The sequence below is a fragment of the Apteryx rowi genome, unplaced genomic scaffold (genome assembly GCF_003343035.1).
Source record: "Apteryx rowi isolate R43461 unplaced genomic scaffold, aptRow1 scaffold_793, whole genome shotgun sequence".
Classification (NCBI taxonomy): domain Eukaryota; kingdom Metazoa; phylum Chordata; class Aves; order Apterygiformes; family Apterygidae; genus Apteryx; species Apteryx rowi.
Window position 1 is genome coordinate 236,021 of NW_020451086.1, and position 5,569 is coordinate 241,589.

A 5,569-nucleotide genomic window follows, 5' to 3' on the forward strand; every position below is an offset into this window, starting at 1 on the left:
GACACCTGGGGTTCTGGCAGAAAATACTGAAAAAGCCCAGGCACCCAGATCCCCTCTGAGCACTTACTCCTCATGCTGAACTCATGTACCTTATAATTTGGAATGAGATTTAGGAACATACACCTGATGTTTCCATCATGAATGAGATATGAGGGGATATAATTTTCAGCCAAGCAAGTATTTCAACTTCAGTAAACTGGAAACAGTATGTCAAGAATCAGAGTAAGGAGAAATTATGGGTGGCAAGTTTCAGTCCTGAGGAGCAGCTAGTCATTAAACAGCAACTAATCATTAAACTTCATAGGCCAAATTCTTCCCTACAGCTGTTCTATTGAAACATTTTTATTGCAAAGTAAACTGCCCTTGTGCTATGGAGCTTGAGTAGCTCAAGTTTCAGAAACACAGCTAGTAATACTTATTCTCTTCAAAAATGCTTAGTAGTGCTTTTTCCATGAGTCTCAATCACCCACACAACCACAAAACCACCATGCAATTCTGCAAAATGGTACCTTCTGTTCACAAGAGGCCCCTGGTTTAGATAGTGAGAGAACAAAATTACTACATAATATACCCATCCCCTTTTTCAAAAGTAAATTAAAGATAGTTCTTTCATTTCAGCTCACAGCGGGCAAACCCAAGAGCCCACAGACGGACTCAGTTTCTATAAATACTCACTCACTTCTATAAATGCCAATTAGAACTTGGCCTAAAAGAACGTAATGAGACAAGAAGCACAGCTCAGCAAAAAGAGACTTTCTCTCACTCACCAGGCAGGTCTGCTGTCCAGGGACCGCAGGAGCCCTGCTCTGAACCTCAGCAGCAGGGTACACTGGCTGCTCTGTGAATACGAGGATGGTTTGTACTAGTAGAGCACCTTCACAGGCTCTTGAGGCACACAGGCCAATTCTATCCTAGTTTTAAGCCAAAGGAATTACGCTGAGACATTAGTTCAGTTACCTGAATAAAGGGAGATGAATCATCTAACTTTAGACACCCAGAGTTAGACATCTAAGCTAGTCACCTGATACTCTGTTTATAGTCAATAGAAAGAAGACGACACCCCCAGAGCACCCTTCATCCGAGCTATCGAGAAGGAGGTGAATCACCCTCCAGAAAGCCTACGGCAACTAACTTAGGCTCACATATCGCACCTAAGTTATGGCAGCTGAATCTCAGCCAAAAATAATGTTGCCTGTCTCTACTGTCTGCCTCAATTTCCCCTTTCATTGGTACATTGTGTTAGTTTAGATCCTGCCTAACCCAGTAAAATCTCTCCCTCTTCCAGGGAATCCAGCTATTTCCCCAAACCCTAAGGTATGTACTGCTGACCCCTCAGGGCTTCTATGCAGGTATTTATTATTATTGCTACCAGGTAACATCCCCCATCCTTTTCAGGGTATTTTTGATGCTGCTTTTTGTCTTCCTCCTTCACTACTCTCCTTAGGGCCGCTACCTGTTTTTTTTTTAGGACTCTTCCCTGAGAGTTTCACTTAGTTCTGTCTTCTCAGAGAGAAAATGCCTGCAACAAAGCTTAGGAGCCACATTTAACACTCAAGATAAATGACTTTACACAATGAAAAATATAAGTAGGATCACAATCTGTGTATCCCATCTTTCTTGTCAATACCAAATACACAATCCTGCCTTACTCTGCAAAGAATGAACAAGAGAAACCAGCACTGGTTTGTTATTCAAAGGCTTATTTCACATTTCATATGAATGCCTCTGAGCAATATAAGATGAAATCACCAACTGCTGATTTGAAGTAATGGCACAACAAATCAAGATGTTCATACAGCACGACCTCTTCCAGTAAATAAAAATGTAAATTTCCAAAAAAAGTATTACATATATTTCTAGACAAGTCATTGAAGCAGACTGATGAACCTCAATAAATGACTGCTGAGAAAATATTTTCAACATTTTAGGAAATATTTACTATGAGAAAAGTACCTACTGAGGGCAGTTTTGGAATGGGTGAGGGGGAAGGCTCTAATTTTATGGCTCCCTTTCATCAACTGCATCTCTACAGAACTGATATTTAAGAAACCTACATATGTCAGTAATATACTTTCTATAATAGTATTTTCTAATAGTAAAGTACTGTTTGTGTCTATAGCTACTCAAGGGACACATGCATTAATGTCTTCTTTTACTGTAACTTCTTTTTGAACAGTATGTTATGGTGTTTATATTTCCTTCATACTTTCCTGTAAATATATACCTAGAATTAGTTTACATTTGAAAAATTTGAAACAAGTAGCTCAAGATGATATATGTTAAGTTTACACTAGCAAGCAGTGTAAGCCTTACCAATAGGAGCAGATCTGTAGGGTGAAACACTTGGCATTAAGGGTATAGCTTCAATACTACTGCTTTTAGGAGTTTTTACTTCAGATCATCTCTGAACTGGTCTTGGAAGCACTTCCACAGTGAACAGCCACAGAGACCCATGAAAATGGCTCTCTTGAATTTTGCTGATCAGGGCCTCTATAAGCCTTAGTTTGGTAGGATGAATTCTGTGGGATTCAGGCTACCTAATTTAAGCCAATTTAAAGTCATGTATTCTAAGTTAGCCTTTAAGGCTCTATCTACAGTTAGCAGAGGGGGAAGGACAGCTCCAGAGGAGAATTCAGCTCTTCCACACCCATGATAGGCGAGAATTGCCTTCTGAAGGCTCTCCTGTCTGAGCTGACCACAGAGCAAACTAAAATGATTAGCTTCAACACATCCAGTTTTTCAGTGGCCGAGATTATATCACAGAATCCCACCACGTGAATCCTTAAAGCTCTATAACTTATTGCTTGAGAATGTTTTTAGTTTTCCTGCTTTCAAAGTGAAAGCTAACATTGCTGAAAAGCTTCAGACTTAGGTCAGACTTTTACTTTCAGCCTGTCTATAAGCATTTCACCAATTTAAATTTAACTTATTCTGTTTACTGGCAAAGACTAGGATGGCTGCTTTGCATAAAGCCTCAGTGCAATACTTGGGCTAAAAGCCTCCTGAGGAAGTGATACCATCAGGAGCAGCATTAAAGCAGGAGAACCTAAAAGCTTGCAGCTAGTCCCACCTTGGCAACTGCCTTCTGGCTGGAGAACTCATCACTTGCAGAACAGGGGCAACAGAAGCCTGACACAGCAAAACATCTTCTTGAGCGATTTCTAGTACACATATTGCATAAATACTATTTCTCATCTTCATTTACTGATGCCAGACTTGACATAGCTGAAAAGAAAGGACTCTAAACATGATGTATTTAGCCCACTCACAGCATGGTTTTAGCCCACACACAGTCTGGGTTTCTCAAGCATGAACCTGTACCAGCTGCTAGTGCTTAGCGAGTTAGGCTGGCAAGGCAGCACAAACAGGGACTTGGGATTTGGAACTGGCAGCTATTGAGATGTATTTGTTGTTCTTTACCTTGTGCCCATTGGACTTCTATCTAAACCACCACATAGCAGAATATTAATTATGTCACTGATGTAACTAGGGAGCCAAAGGATAAAGGAATAAAGGAGAGGCCTGCAGTTAAAGAGCAAGGTAGACTGGCAAGACCTTAATGATAACTAAGGGCACGAATCATAGGAGGGTACAGGTAGTCAGAATGGAGATACAGAGCACCATGTGAGAGAAAAAAACTCACCATTTCTGTTCTTGGAAAGGTTAATTGTCATGCTCTTGATGGCTTTGATATTTTAAAAATAATTTAGAAGGCTCAACTATAAAAGAGCAGTGATCACTAAAGCTGCCAGCTGTATTCCTGTATCTAGGCAATACTATATTTTAGATCTGCCTGAGGAACTGTAGAGTCTTACTACTTGCTTTCTACTTGAGATCTCCATAAGAATATCATGAAAAGCCTTTAATATTACACAGAAGAACCCCAAAACTACTACCTGAGAAAGGCATGATATCACAGATTAAAGGTAACTCATAGCAAATACCACCTTAAGTTATAATCAGCTAAACCTGTGAAAATTCCTTAAAGAGGAACCTTTCTAAACCTAGGCATTTGGAAACTCTAAGTATTTAGGGAATCCCAGGTAATACATCTCACTGTAGATGGGGGAAGCAGGTCTTCAAGCTTATTTGTGATAAGCAACACATTTTATTTGCTAATAGATCTGATTATCTGAAAAATATTCATACAAATTCCACAGCTCACTTGTTGGTGTAACACAAGGTACATTTTAGTCATCTAGGCAGAGGAAGAAAAAAAAAAATCCAAGAATCACCTGTCACAGTGGGCATAAGCATTTTGCAAGCAACCCTTACCACGAAATTTACTTGCCCAAACTAGTAAGTTTACAAAATATACATTTCACAGAAAACAAGAATGATTCATAGATGATTCACAAGTATAAAACGTTGTGTTCATCATATATTTGCCTTGATAGTACTAAAAATGCCCTCAAACCATGTGAAGCTATTCTAAGGATAATTCCCATCAAAAGGCCTGACTAAGCAGAGGAAGAGGTGAGCTGTAAAGTATCACCTGATCCAGTCAAGGAGTCAAACGTTAGTTTTTCAAAGAGGAACAAATTAAAAAAAAAAATCCAAGTCTCAAAAAAGATGAAATCATGGGACAAAAACAGAAGAGTTTAGTCTGATTTCAGCAAATTACACTCAACAAAATAATTAGCAAAAATCAACAAAGAAAAGTGGAGCTACAGTGTGGAAAGGATATCTAACACAAGGACTTACAGATGGGCAGGGAGGGGTCCGCCCGGTTGTATATCAACATAAAAATTCACTTTGTGTGGGAATACGTTCTTTGACAATTTTTAATCTATAATTTATATAATATATTCAAAATAGACCATAGAAAGATCACTGGCAATTTGTCTTTGCTTTGCAGAATATTCAGCACAGAAAATCATTTAAAACACAGCACATTTCAGCAGAATCAAGAAAGAAAAATCCCAAACAGAAGCAATTGTAGAGAGCAGCTGAGGGGTAGGTGGATACAGGCAGCTTCCACACGCTGCTGTTAATGATTCATTAACCCTTCTGCAGATGCAGCGCACAAGCCCCCGGTGCCTGTACACGGACATGATGTACGTTATGGGCTGGACTAGATGATCTCCAGAGGTCCCTTCCAACCTCAGCGATTCTGTGATTCTGTGATTATCACGAACGCAGAGGAGAGCGCTCATTTGGGAGAGGACACTGGCGGGTTGCTAGGCTGCACATCGTAAACAGCCTTCAGCACAAACAGTTACCAAAAAGGGTGCCAGAACCAAGGCGGGACAGGCTGAAGCACGGTCCAGGCGGCGGCGGCCAGGAGCGATGCTTGAGCCCCGCCGGGGAGCTGCGAGCCGCCAAGCGGAGGGAAAACTTGAGCCGCCCGGGTGCGAGCAGCGCCCGGGGGGAGAACGCGGCTCCCGACCTGCCTCGACCTGCCCCGGGCTCCGACTCCGCGTTTTCCTTGACCTACCCCTGCTCAAACGCAGCCCGCAAGCCCGCGCCGCACTTACCAAGCAGCCCGGCAGGGAAGCGGCGCGCCCCCTCCCCGGCTCCCGGCTCCCTGCTCCCGTTCCGTGCTGGGCTGGGCCGCCGGACCGGCCCG